This window comes from Podarcis raffonei, chromosome 2 (assembly GCF_027172205.1).
Source record: "Podarcis raffonei isolate rPodRaf1 chromosome 2, rPodRaf1.pri, whole genome shotgun sequence".
Lineage (NCBI taxonomy): Eukaryota > Metazoa > Chordata > Lepidosauria > Squamata > Lacertidae > Podarcis > Podarcis raffonei.
The window spans coordinates 99,068,497-99,082,850 of record NC_070603.1 but is presented as its reverse complement, the minus strand read 5'-3'; the positions used below and the strand labels follow the sequence as shown (position 1 = coordinate 99,082,850).

General features: G+C 43.3%; 1 long non-coding RNA gene across 1 annotated transcript; it reads left to right on the top strand.

Annotated features, from left to right (window-relative positions):
- The first annotated feature begins 379 nt into the window (after nt 1-379).
- Nucleotides 380-10,231, top strand: LOC128408483 (uncharacterized). Its single transcript, XR_008329103.1, has 3 exons — nt 380-463; nt 741-813; nt 10,095-10,231. It is a non-coding gene; the product is annotated as an uncharacterized LOC128408483 (long non-coding RNA).
- Nucleotides 10,232-14,354: the final 4,123 nt, after the last annotated feature.

Here is a 14,354-nt window from a genome sequence, read left to right as displayed (position 1 = left end):
GCAATAAAACTTAAAGGATATTTAAAAAACAGCGCAAGAGTACAGTGGTACCTCGAGTTAAGTACTTAATTCATTCTGGAAGTCCGTACTTAACCTGAAACTGTTCTTCCTGAAGCACCACTTTAGCTAATGGGGCCTCCTGCTGCTGCCGCACCTCCACTGTACAATTTCTGTTCTCATCCTGAAGCAAAGTTCTTAACCTGAAGCACTATTTCTGGGTTAGCGGAGTCTGTAACCTGAAGCGTATGTAACCTGAAGCGTATGTAACCCGAGGTACCACTGTATATAGAAGTACAATAAAACACAAAACACCATAAACATAAAACGATATGGGACGAGGGCACTTTGCTTTGTGTTTCTTTACTTTGTGTTTCCTAGGATTGGCACTGGAAACAATTTCTTAAATTGGAACATTGAAGAAAGCTCTGGCAAATGGCCTGTTGCAGAATTGACACTTTTGCAGGTGCCCTATAATACCCACATCATATCTATAAGAACTCGATTGCCGAGTGTGGCAGCAGCAACACAGTGGAATTCCCGCCTATTGAGGAGGGGCAAGGTCCATAGCACAAGCAGAAGCTTGTTATGCAACAGGAACGGCAGCATTAGATACAGCTCATTATCTGCACATTTTTGTGCCGCTAACTTAATCACAAAATTTGGAGAAATGCAAAATCTGATGGATAATTATGTTTTCTCTCTCTCCTCCACCTGTCTTCTCCCGCAACTTTATACTGTAGACTACATCAAAGACTCTCATCAAATACAATTGACCTGTGGAAAGGACTTTATGATCTGAAAATAAGAGACAATGTAGGTACTTTTGTAACCCCAGAATTTTTAAAAATAAAAACAACTTTAAAAAATTATGTTTTGATCTAGGTATTAGTCCATTTGTGCAGATTCTGTTAGTTCGCTTAAAAATGCAGAACAGATGAAATTCTCCTCCATCACTGAGTAGGTGAAACTAAGGAAACAGGGAAACTGATTAACTAAATGACCTGGGAGGAAGAAAAAATGGAGGAACCAGCAAGCCCCAGTACAACAAGGAGAGAGAGACGCGGTAGAGGGATATGGCTAATTCCCCTTTCTGCTGAATCGGATCTGATAATATTATTAGCCATTTTTGCCGTCTAAATGTGAATGCAGGAGCCAAACTCTACTTCGGGAAATCATGTGCACATGGAGTCAGCTTAAAATTTTAAATATTTGCCTATGGCAAGTGGTCTTAGTTAAAGAATACTATGAAATTAGACTACTTGTGTAGTCAAAACTGGTGCATACTTTGATGTAAATTATCCACAATTGCCTGAGCTTTGGATCTCCCCCCAACACCCCTTCTCAACTGAAAAATAAAGGCTTGGTCTTTTTTGTGGGGGGGGGGATCCTTTGAATTATGACAGGAATCTTTGTTCATTCTCATTCATTGGTTAGCCTTTGAGCTCTTTGATAAGCTTTAGATGTATATAATTACAACTAATGGAGACACAAAGAAAAGTTTGGACTCTTTGGGACTGGGAAGGTGAAATATACTTAGAGTCGAGAGTGGATTTCATGCTTTTTATTCAGCTCATAGTGGTGAGGAGGAATGGAAGTTCTCCCAGAATGTCTGCTTTATATACATTATTTACACAATGGGCCCCATGTGATTGGCTAATTCCGGGATTCTCCTGTAGGCCAATCAGGTTGCAGATTCACTTCCACCTGGAGCTGGATTGGGTGGCTCCTGTGGACCAATGAGACTGCTGCATTCTGGATCCTATTGATCTAGGACCAATCAGACTGCTGCATTCTGGATCCTATTGATCTAGGACCAATCAGACTGCTGCATTCTGAATCCTATTGTTCTAGGACCAATCAGACTGCTGCATTTTGGATCCTATTCAACTCAGTACATAACAGAAGGGATTTCCCTGAAGGTTTGGCTGGCTAACAGATCCCCCTGCAGTGTCTGCCTTAGCTTCCTTGCACAATTAATCTCTGTGCTGTCCTTGCACTATGCTCGTGACACATAGTAGACTCAAAGTGTGACATTTGATCTGTGCAGGCCCTTTACCCTTTGCCTGGGCATTTTTGCCTGGCTGGTCTGTGTCCTCTGATCTCATGCCTCTTGCTTGTCTAGACAAAGGATCAAAGAGGTGTATGTGTGAGTGTGTGCCCAAATCAGGCCATGGTACAATGGTAACATTTACATTTATTGTTCTGCCCACTTTTGCCCCTGGGCCACCCCACCATGTCATGTGACTTTCATAAGGTTGTACTGAATACAATGTGACTTTTGGATTGAAAAGAATTATCCACCTCTGGAGTAGATCACCCTCTAATCTCTTCCTAGATTAGGGAGGCTCACTTGATTTCCCTTTCATGTATGCATTGAACATAAAGCAAAACTACCTCCATACCCGCCAACATTTCTCTATTGAAAACAACAACAACAACACCACCACTAGTAATAGTGGTAATATTTTTTTTTAATAAAGATATTTATTATGTTTCCAATTTTATACAAACAAAAAGAAAAAAGCAAAAAAAAACACACATACAGTTCTCAATACTTAATTTTCAATGACATATTTCCCTGACCTCCTCATACCTCCCCTTCTTGTATTCCAATTCAAATTATTTACTCAGCAAATCCTTATCTCAAAACATTACAGCTGGAAACCCCTTAATTTCAATCCAACATCATTCAAGATTCTTTAATTTTACAATATTTCTGTAAATAGTCCTTAAATTTCTTCCAGTCTTCTTCCGCTGACTCTTCTCCCTGGTCACGGATTCTGCCAGTCATTTCTGCCAATCCCATACAGTCGATCATCTTCATCTGCCATTCTTCCAGAGTGGGTAAATCTTGCATCTTCCAATACTTTGAATAGTGGTAATATTTATACCTGCCCATCTGAGTGGGTTGTCCCAGCCACTCTGGGTGGTTTCCAACATATATAAAAACATAATAAAACATTAAACATTTTTTTAAAAAAACTTCCCTATACAGGGCTGCCTTTAGATGTCTTCTAAAAGTTGCATTCTTACTTATCTCCTTGGCTCAGGGGTTTCATAAGTCCATACCCTCCAACATTTCTCAAATGAAAATAGGGATGTCCCAAGGAAAAACAGGACATTCTGGGATCAAATCAGAAACCAGGGTGGCTTCTTTAAATTCATGACTGTCCCTGGAAAATAGGGACACTTGAAGGATCTGTGCCCCCCCCCCAAATTCTTGCAGCACTGTCCATTAGCTATCCCATTGGTGGCTGCACATTTTGGATCCTTGTGAAGGAGCCTAGATGTATACCTCAATATCTACAGATGAATGTTTGTGCATGGACTCCCTGGTTGGCCAAGGTTCCCATTTGCATGGAGGAGTCCCTATGCAGGAGCATCTGTACACATCTTTACACAGGTAGGACCTCTTCACGATGATACAGTGGTTGCCAAGTGGTTTAGCTAGCATGTGCGTTGACAGGTATGGCGAGCCCACTCCCCCTCGTATAGTCACTGTGAATGTGTTAGAAGATGGTGTTGTGAAAAAACCCTATTCTATGATTTAATTGTGTGGGCACCTAGTGGAAGCTTAGGGAGGAATTCAACACAGAAGATTGTTCAACACAGGAGATTATTCCATTACAACAAGCTTTCCAGCTTTCCAGATGGAATTTCCTTCTGCCCCCTCTTATGCCCTCTATACCTGTTCTGGGAGTTCTTCCAAACTTCTGGGGCAGATGTGGGGACACTACAGAGGTAGGAAAAGGAGGTGAAGTCCTACTGCACAATGGAAGTCCTTCTACTCACAATTTTTTAGTTGACAACAAAGATTACAACATGGCCATGTTTTTAAAAGGTCTTTATTCAGCCAAGACACAGGAAATTCTAATTGGACTCAATGAGCAAAAGTACGCGAAGGGTCTAAAAAATGTAAAATACAACACCCGGAGAAAGAAAATAGAAGGTGCAATCTGGCTGGTTAAACACTGCAAAGCCTCACAGCTTTTTGACTTTAATAAAAGAGTTAGGCATATGCTCCAAAAATGGTGCCATTTTCCCCCCCAGGCTTAAGAGCAGATTTCCTCAGGAATTTAGTACTGCTGTCATCTGTCTCTAGATACAACTAATAGTGAACTCAATGGTCTTGTGTCTGTCAGCAGGACATGAAGCAAGAGCATCTGCAGATGAGGCAGAGGTTCTGCATACCCAGAGGTCCCAGGAATGCCAAAATTGTTAGTTTGTATCATCAGCTCCAAAACCCCTAATAATCACTCCCAACAGCTTCATATGCAAAATAGTGCCACGAGGAACCCCATAGCAGTAGATGAACATTATACACATATCTATCTGTGTATAACTTCCTGGTGAGCACTTGCAAAGATTATTTTTGGGGCTGGGATCCCATGGTACACAGTTGTGCCACCAGAATATATATATATAGGGCACAGAAAAGGGAACGTACGTCACTGGTGAGTGGGGGAATCATGTGAATAGTGTCTTAGGTCCTCATGAAGACCTCAAAACAGCAGCTGAATTCTATGGCCAAAAGCATCCTCTGGACTTCAAAACTCCAGAGAAGCATTTTTAAAAAATAAATGCTTAAAATCATAGAGCTTAAGTACTGCTGAAACTTTTAAAACTCTGGGAATGCCAGTGGGCCAATAGGCAACGCTATTCCCTACCGAATTTTAATTTGATTCACTATGATTTTAGTTCTGATTTGACCACAGGAAGCAAAGATGAGCCGAGCGAAAGGGGAGATCCTTGCAACCATCTGGAAGAAATCAAGATCGTTTTAATAAACAAAAACACTGCACAGAGGCCAGTTAGCTTGCAAAATCACAGGGAAATGTCTTTCAGGAAGTGACACCTAGTTAAAGAATACTACCTGGACTAAATACGATTGCTTCTCCCCCTCGCCACAATAGCCAGGATATTACGATTACATCTGCAATCAAAGTGAGCCTGCTCTGTGGAGTCATTTCAGGAGACAACTTAGTGCCAGTGCTTTTGTTTTCTGAGAAGCTCTACCGTATCCTGCAATGCTTTTCAGTAGCAGGACTCCCCAGCCATTCCCTTATCGCCGCCAGTCCATCTGGGAGCACACATCACAGCAGTATGACTCCCACAAAGCTGCTTCTTGGCCCTCGGAGACTGACACTAGGGAAGCCATTCAAGTCAGCCTACGCAGAAAACAAGAGCATTGTTGGATGTGATTGACTGCTTTGAGCTACCTCTGGATGCTCTGCATTCCTGGCCAACATCAAAGCGATTTAGCGAAGCTTTGAGGCCTTTCAAGTGGTAAGTCATGGGGAACAATCCCCCAGGTGTCCTTGACTCACAGCCAGGTGACAAAAAGCTGCACTGCAGACCACGGCGAGCTGCTTCTCTTACACGTTCCCGATATGTCCTTTGTTGGCACGAGAGAAACCAACATAAAGTCAGGTGTCTGAAATACACCTGAGAATTAAATCACATTATTGGCATTTACTCTGCTGGAGTGAAGATTGGCCAAATGTCTGTAGACTTACAAGCCCAGTTCAAGCTCATTGGGGAGGATGTCTGCAGCAAGGCAGCCTGCCAGCAAGCAGAGGCTGTCCCTGTGGGTTGGAACCCTGAGCACTTAACTCTGTTCCAGACTTAGGGTAGGAATCTGGGATAGCTGGCAAAGCAGCAGGACCACGGACAGAGAACTGGATATAAGGCTAAACCAGGAAGAAGGTCATCCTTAATGTCGCACCATAATTAATCAAGAGTCAACTGAGCTCTGGAAGGCAAGGAGGTTTAGGGTCCATACCTAATCTATTGGGAAAGAGACAATCTTCTGTTCAAGCGCTGGCACTCAGTCTCACTTGGGAGCCATGTGTTCTAGTTATGTTGGGATTTGCCTTAAATGCAGCCGTTGCCACCTTTGGATGTGGCGAGGTGGTGAAAGTGGGAAGCTGGGAGCTATTAAAGTTTCAGGAAAGAAGTCACGGGCATCTGAAGATGGGTTTCGGTGGTGACAGGGATGGAGTCTTCCATGGAGGACTCTGCAGACATGGACTCTCTTGGGAATGCTTTTTGGGATGGTCCTGGGACATGTCCTCTGCCCCCTGTGGTCTCCTCCTCCTTTAAAGATACATTTACTCTAAAGATACATTTCCTGAAGCTGTGCCTGTTTTCTGTGTATGGTATGAGCATGCCATATTGTGTGGGTTGGGAACCTCAGATCTGGGGGGTAAATTCTGCCCCCCATGCCTTTCTAGCTGGCCCATTAGACCAGGCTTCCTCAACCTTGGCCCTCCAGATGTTTTTGTCCTGCAACTCTCATGATCCCTAGCTAGCAGGACCAGTGGTCAGGGATGATGGGAATTGTAGTCTCAAAACATCTGGAGGGCCGAGGTTGAGGAAGCCTGCATTAGACTCCCCCCCCACTGAATCCACTCTCTTCAGACCATGTTCCTCACCACCTGTGCTTCTTGAATGTCTATGCCTCTTGCTTGTCTGAGCCATAAAGAGGAGGATAAAGAGGGGTATGTGAGTGGGCATTGCTCTGCCCACTTTTGCCTGTGGCCCCTGGAAGCTTGCCCAGAAGAGAATGTGGCCCTCTGGCTGAAAAAGGTCCCCCCCCCGCCATATTAGGCAGAGGGTGAAACACATGTCCCACGGGCAAGAATGAAAGGTGTCATGCAATGATGAAGGGAGGGGAAGAGACAGAGGGCCATAGATGTTATCTTGGGAGATGCAGAAGAATACGCTCCCAAGGTTGCAATGGCAGCCATTGAGCCTGGGAATCAAAGAACCCAGCCATGCTCTCCCTCATCCCCAATGCAGCTTTAGCCTGTGGATTGTTCCAGCCGTGAGTAGCACAGCCAACCTCTTAGCAGTTGTATGGTTACCAGCTCTTACATAAATTTCCACCAGGCTTGGGGGGGGGGGAAACAAAAGCAAAAATCACTGATCGGAGCTCCCTGCTGCTCTCATTCGTACATGAAGCGATGTGACACAATATGCCACACGAAGGCGGCACAGCCGAGTCTCTGCTTTTTTTGTTTGTTTCCCTCCCTAGGACATGGCCAAAATACATATTTAATCAAAGCTGAAGCATCCCAATAATGAATTCAGCCGCCCTTCCCTAGCAGGTAAGGCTCCAGCAGGGAAAATTCATGGCCATCTTTACTACCATCTTCTTTTTAAATCCCACTGTGGTCATTCGCAGGAGTTCTGGCTTATTAAGTATGCCAGCTTGATGCATCCCAGCTAATAATATTTATATGGCAGAGAATTTTGCTGCCAGGAAGACAGAGGTTTGTCGTAAAATGATCCTGGACAAATGGTTATAGAGATGCACAGTGCCAACCATTCTCCCACTCATAATTCATCATCCTTTTAGGGCTCGGTGAAGTTAGTGTACTATATTCTTCAGCGCCTGTAGCATTGATAACTTATTTCTTTGCTTTTCTTTTAGAAACTCAGCACAGCTCACTCCATATTCCGCCCTGCAGGACTCTCAAAGTCAAGCTTGCCCTCAACTAGAGGGAAGGAGCTACCCCATTCAATCATTGCACAATTCACCTGCAGTGCCATAATCACCATCATCTTGTGGGAGGAAGGCTTGATTGAGTGCCTCTGAGATTCTGCCGCTATCATCATTCCCTCTGTTTGCCAAGTTCAGGGGTGAATGTGGTTCCTTTTATACCATCTTTCCATAAGGGTTGCAGAAACTGTCCTGAGACTTGTGAAAGTGCCATGGAGGGGGTGGTCGGATCCTGAGGAAGAAGAAGAAGAAGAGTTTGGATTTGATATCCCGCCTTTCACTCCCTTTAAGGAGTCTCAAAGCGGCTAACATTCTCCTTTCCCTTCCTCCCCCACAACAAACACTCTGTGAGGTGAGCGGGGCTGAGAGACTTCAAAGAAGTGTGAGTGGCCCAAGGTCACCCAGCAGCTGCATGTGGAGGAGCGGAGACACGAACCCGCTTCCCCAGATTACGAGACTACTGCTCTTAACCACTACACCACACTGGCTCTCAGGGTTGGGAGTGGCATAGGGAGTTATTATTATACTTTTTATTTAAATTTGTATACCACCCTCCATCTGTAAATCTTAAGGCAGTTCACAACATAAAAATACTAGATTAAAAAAAGGCAAAATGCATAATAAAAACAAACCAGTAACTTCAGGGAGGATCTTAGCAGATTTTGGGGAGCCCAAAAAGGACCCCAAGATGTGTCTGAACCTGGGGAGGAGGTCAATAGCCTGGAGAATGGGGAGTTGGGTCCAGGAGAGGGACCAAATGAGATGACAAGATTATTCTGCCCTGGACATCCTTTCTCAGATACCTCCAGGGCTTCCTCCTGTCAGCAAAGATCCTCCTCTGGAGACGGCAACTGAGTGTAATCAGATGCTGACTCTACCACCAACCCTCCAAGGACACACAGACACCCACCAGCAGGAACAGACTGTGTAAGCTCAACCTACTTGAAAAAGTGACTGACTGCTGGGACTCAAGTGGTTTGCCACACTAAGTGCTGTATCCACCATGTCCTTCAAAAGGAAGATGCAGGGGGCATGGTTACTGGTTGGATCAAGATCTTAGCTTGCACTTAGCCACGTGTCTATACCTCTTTTGTACCTGCTGTGCCTTGCTTATGTACAGGACTGATTTGAACATTAAAGCCTTTGGCAGAAGCCAAAGTTCAAGTTCTTTGTGCAGCTGTGAGGGACAGGACAAAAACAAGTGAATGAGCAACAGCTCAGTGAAGACTGAGGATGCTCAGTGGCTGTGGAATTCTGGCCAACCATAGGAAGAGAAGGCAGAAGTCCTGTCTGGAACCTTGAACAGGAGCATGCCATGTGACAACATTGTGCATCAGGGCCCAATGAAGAGGCTCTTGGGGTGTCAGGCAGCTGTGGAGGGAGCAGGAAAACTCCATCCCTTCTGTTCACTTAGCTTAAGATCCAAGTCACTGTGGTGCAGCAGATGGAGTACTGGATTCTGACCATGAGAATCCAGGATCAATGCTCCACTCGATTACAAAGCTGACCTTGAGGTTCATCCCCATCTCTTAGTCTGACCTATCTCATGTGGTTGCAATTGGAACACCCCTTAGAGGTTGGGTGGGATGCAGATATGATTGGCAAGTAAATGAACAAGTGTTGCCTCAGGTCCAGCAAAAACTTAAAGCAAAGATTCAGCTCAAGCGGGTATAAAAACGAATTTGAAATAACTAGTTTGAGAAGCGCCAAACAAAATTTTGCCAAAAAAGGGGGGGGGGAGTAGGAGTCTCTGTTGCAAGCTTTTGACTCTCTGGTGCATACATATCAGACTGTGTTTGGTTTGGCGTCAGTCTCAAAGCTCTATGGCTGCAACCCTATACCTGCATATTTGGGACTAAGCTTCATTTCACTAAGTGGAACATCTGTACAAGGAGGCAGATATAGGATTGTACTGTGATTTGCAAATTCAGGCATATATATATGCATGCTGCCTGCTAAAACTTGAGCTTTGCTTGATTCCAGGCTAGTCCCCTATGTTTGTCTTGCCAGTTTAAATGCTAATAAATTTTGACTTGCCAGCTTAAACACCTCAAGCACCGATAAGAAAACCCCTGGCAGGTCTCTCCCTTCACCAGACCCCACTGCATACATCCTCTTTGACTCTCTTTTAACAACGGCACGGCTCACCATCCACTGTGCTAAGAATGCAGAACAGATGAAAGCGTGGAGACAGTTCTCCCCATATGCCACCAGAAAAGATATGGCAAGCAATAAAGAAAGCTGTGACAGGAAAAGCATCTAGAGTTATGTTACAAGCTGAAAAACAGGGCTGCAGAGATACGAAAACAAACTAAAGCAAGAAAAGGCAGATAAAATGCTCTCATTGTAAGTTTAGAGTTCTCTGTTAGGCGGATTCAGCTTGCCTGGGTTAGCCACCCGGGACTGCTCTTGGTGTCAAAGGAAACAGGGGTGACACACCCATCTTACTACCTATTGTAGCTCAGGGGTAGTGCATGAAAGGGTTAAGACCAGAGAGGTCTGTTCCTAGACCCAGCTTGATCACACACCCCTCTCCACCATGAGGGAGGAAGTGAAACTTTTCCTTTTCCTTTCTTTCGCTCTCTTCCAGCCATGTAACCGGCCAGGACAGATGTCTCTGAATTCACTCCAAAGTTCAGGACGCATGTTTGAAACTACATTCTGTATTTTGCATCTGACAGTAATGTACCTGTGTTCTCCTTGCTGCTGCATGGAATAGTGCATGAACCAGACCTTTGGATAAGTAAACTTTCTTTAAAAAACTTTCTCAATGCTATGTAGTCTGTTCATGGCTAGAGGGGTAGACAGCGAGGGCAAGAGCTGTAAGCAGACTAACGGGATATGCAGAAGGATTTAACAACCTATTTTCAATGCTATGCTGCTGTGTTTTTAACTCCTCTGGGAGCTCTCTTCTGCTGGAGAGTATGCAAAGCCTTCTGTTTTGAATCTAGGTGCCCAGCCAATTCTTTTGTTAATTACACACACATGGGTCAAATCTATTTTCAACTCCACACTTTCCTCAAGGAATTCAGAGGCGTGCCAATGCGTTCCCCCTCTGCCTACTTTATCCTCACAACACAAAAGAGGACAGCTTCTGGGAGCTGACCTGTTCCTGGGATCTCATCAGCACTGAGCTTTGCAAAATGCCCAGGCATCCTACAAGCAAATCTTTCTCTGTCCATAAGTGTCATAAACTTTCTAAAACAAAGCCTTTCAAAGTTCTGTTTTTCAGCTCATGACACCACCAAACCTCTCCCTGAATCTTGATCTTCCTGCTGACTGGAGGGGAAATGGCCTCTTCTCATTCACCTCAGCTCCACAACAGAGTTGAGCTCTCCAGAAACTGCACCTCACATCCCTTTGCAACATAACAAACACCGACAAACAAAGATCTTATAGTGTTGGGGAAATTCATAGCTCATTTTAAAACCTTATGGGAATTCTCGCTGCCAACCTGTTCTGAATGGTTCAGGGCCTTACAGAAAGGAGGCAAAAAGTATCATTCCAGCATTTCTGAGGTAATAAGCCAGTTGCCCATAATGGTGGCTTCTCCCTGCCTCAACTCTCCAGCTGAGTATGCATAGCCTGTTAAATTGATACACAGCAGTGGGTTACACAAAGTGCATTAAAAAATGGTTTACAGAAAGGGAAGAGGAACAGGACATCTGGAGCCTGACACAAAATACTCAGGTCCACCCGGCAAGAAAGCCCCTACAAATTACGGCAACCCCTTCTTGTTATGCTTGCTCAACAGAGAGAAGTTCTAGGGGTATAGCACTTATCTGTGTTTGTTTTCCTTGGAAGGAGGTTGCAGGAGGCTTATCACACTTTGTAATACTAATTTATTTACATATATACAGGTTGAACACAGATGGAGGCACACAGGGTACGCACTTCAACAGCAAATTCAAGAAGTCTACATTATAGCCCCCTCAAAAGGCACTTTCCCAAGCTTACAGAATCCAGAACTCAGCTCCCTACCTACAACTGTGATTTTACTCTTTCTTTGCACACACAGACCTAGACTACATCATCCTTGGCCAGGAGACGAAAGAATGCCTTCCTATCCTGTTCAGAAAATCTGTAGAAAATCCAGCTGCTGAGAGCAATCAACCAGCAAAATATTTAACAAAAGGTGTATCTGGCAGATTTGCCCCCAGAACTTTGCCAGGGAAGGTTCAGAAGTTCTTCTGACTCCATTAGCTTTCTCCTGTCCAAATTCCAAATCTTAAAACTGAATAATGGCTGCTTCAGCACTTTCTGGTGGTGCAGACGTGTTGCTGACTGATATTCTCATGGCACTCCTTTCTAAATCAGGAAAAGCTCTTGCAAAAGAGCACATGTCTGAACATTTCTCCTCTCTGGGAGATAGAGTTTAAGTGGTTCACTGATCCAAAAGTTGGGTTAATGTGTTGGCTACATTACACTGAACAAATGGATGAAGTAGCTACTTGTGTGGATAGTGTCATTATATAATTTAGCCACTAGGTTGCACTGGGTCTAATTATATTTGGGAAGAATCAGGAGTTTCCTGTTCTGTTCTTCCTGGACAGAGTTATTAAAATTCTTGCTTAGCTTCCTGACTAATGTGTCCTCTAAGCCTTCCATAACACCTTTTATATAACATATTGTACGAGGGCAGATGAAAACTCTCTCTCTCTCTTTTCACTTTATTCTAAGAGCAATATCTGTAGAGTTGGAAATAAATATTCAGGAAATATACTGCATTGGTGATAAATAATGTAAACGCCTAAACAATTTAGGATGTCTTAAATATTACATATGCGTCCCAGTCCTTTCCTGTAATGAGTTTAGAAAATCCCCGTAATATTGTCACTTTAACGACAAGCACCACTTTCCTGCCCTTTCCCATTGTTCTCAGCACATTAGGAACTGGAGAAAAATGCAGCTAACCAAAACTGCATAAAAATTGTGTTTGCCGTTAATATTATTGTTGAAGTTGTACAAGTAACAGTTTATTTGATCGGAGATGAGCAAAGCAAAGAACTTTTTAAAATACATAAATTCACAAACTGATGTGGAAATGTGGAAAACTGAACTGAATGGGAAAAAAATGAGAAATGGAGAGCAAATGAAATTGACCGGTTCTCCCAATCCTAGCGAAGACAAGATGTCAGAAAAGACGAGAGTTCTCAGTCAATTCCTCAACTTTGCAAGGAGGAATAAAACACAGGAAAGTCTTGTCCCTCTTTATGCTTTACCTTTTGCAGCCCAGCTTTGAAAATTTACAATATTATCTATTTATTCCTCAGGTTTCAAAAAGCAAAATGTTAGCAGCGCAAAACTGCTTTGAGGACTGGGGAAGAGAGCCTTCGTTGATATCACAAGGAAGCAGTCAATGAGCCCTGTGCACGGCCAGATTCTGCCATAGTTTAGGCAAACCTTTTGCTTTTCCCAGAGCTCATTCATGTCACGTTTGAACAACATGAAACAGCATCTGTCTTGGTCCTACTGCAGGGTATATGTTGCATCTGTCTTCCCCTTATCTCTGGGGAAGGGGAAGTGCTGTCGCTCTGTGGCACAGCATCCGCTTTGCATGCAGAAGCTCCCAGGTTTGACCCCCAACAACTCCAGGTAGGACTGGGAGTGACCTCTGTCTTAAACCCTGGAGAGCTGGGGCCAGTCATGTAGATATAACTGAGCAAGATGGATCAATGGTCTGACTGGCTCTAAGGCAATTTCCTATGTTAACCATGTGGGGGGAAATAAATGTTGACACTTTTCTTTGCCTCAGAGAATGGGGGGGGGGGGGAATGGATTCTTCAAGAATAACTGCCTTTTAGATATGCAAATATTAATCTGAAAAAACAATGGCGAGCGACTTAATTTGGAAATCATATCAGCGACTAGAATCTTTTTCCATAGTCTGCAACAGGCAAGGAATTTCTTAACTAGCAGCCATTCCCAGAGGTAAAGAAATATTTAAGGGCTTACAGGAGCCTGATGGAACCGCTCAAATATAATCTATTTTATCTATTATAGCAGTGAATTTAGTTACAGCTCTCTTTTTAAGATTATTAATAGAAAAGGCAGAGGGTGTGTATGGGAAACAAAAGGAAAAGAGACATTTATTTATTTAAAAATTTGATGCATTTGAAAAGGGGTGGGAAACGGCATTTTAAAAAAAATATGTGAGAGTTCTTTTGCTTTTAATCACATCCCTATGTTGATAAAATATTTATGAGATCTCCTTCAATTAATTAGAATAAACTATGTAACACTGCGGGAAACAAATTGAAAATTTAATAAAGTAAGTTGGCTTCCGATGTCTTTTGAAGAAAGGAGCTAATTATATTTAGTTCTGTAATTATAACTTTAATTAAAATATAATGCAAAAATATTCAGGCAAAGTGAGGCTGGGTCTGAAATGGAGCCGTTAAGACCCATTCACTCCCCTGATTAAAAAAAAATCTGAATAATTTCAAAAAAAAGCATTTTAATATCCTTGTGGTGTCCCCCCTTCAAATCATCTGTGCAGAGCAATTTGAATTTAAATCTGCCTTAAAAATGTTAATAGCATTTCATTTCAAAACACATGCCTTTTATTCGGGTCACTTAATTACCCCGATCAGTATGTTTTACTGAAAATAATGCACACTTTTATTTACACTTGCATGCTGCCTCTTACAGAAACCCGTTTCAATGTAGAGAATTATTTGTAAACAAACCCGTACAAAGCATCAGATTCCCCCTTGAGCAGCCAGCAAGTGGGATGCCTCAGGCAGAGCTTCAAGCGCATGTGGTAATAGGAGATACAGACACAGCAATATCAATGGGCATGGCGATGAAATGACCTTCTGCTAGTCTGCGTTCAAGGAGCGTTGCTCGC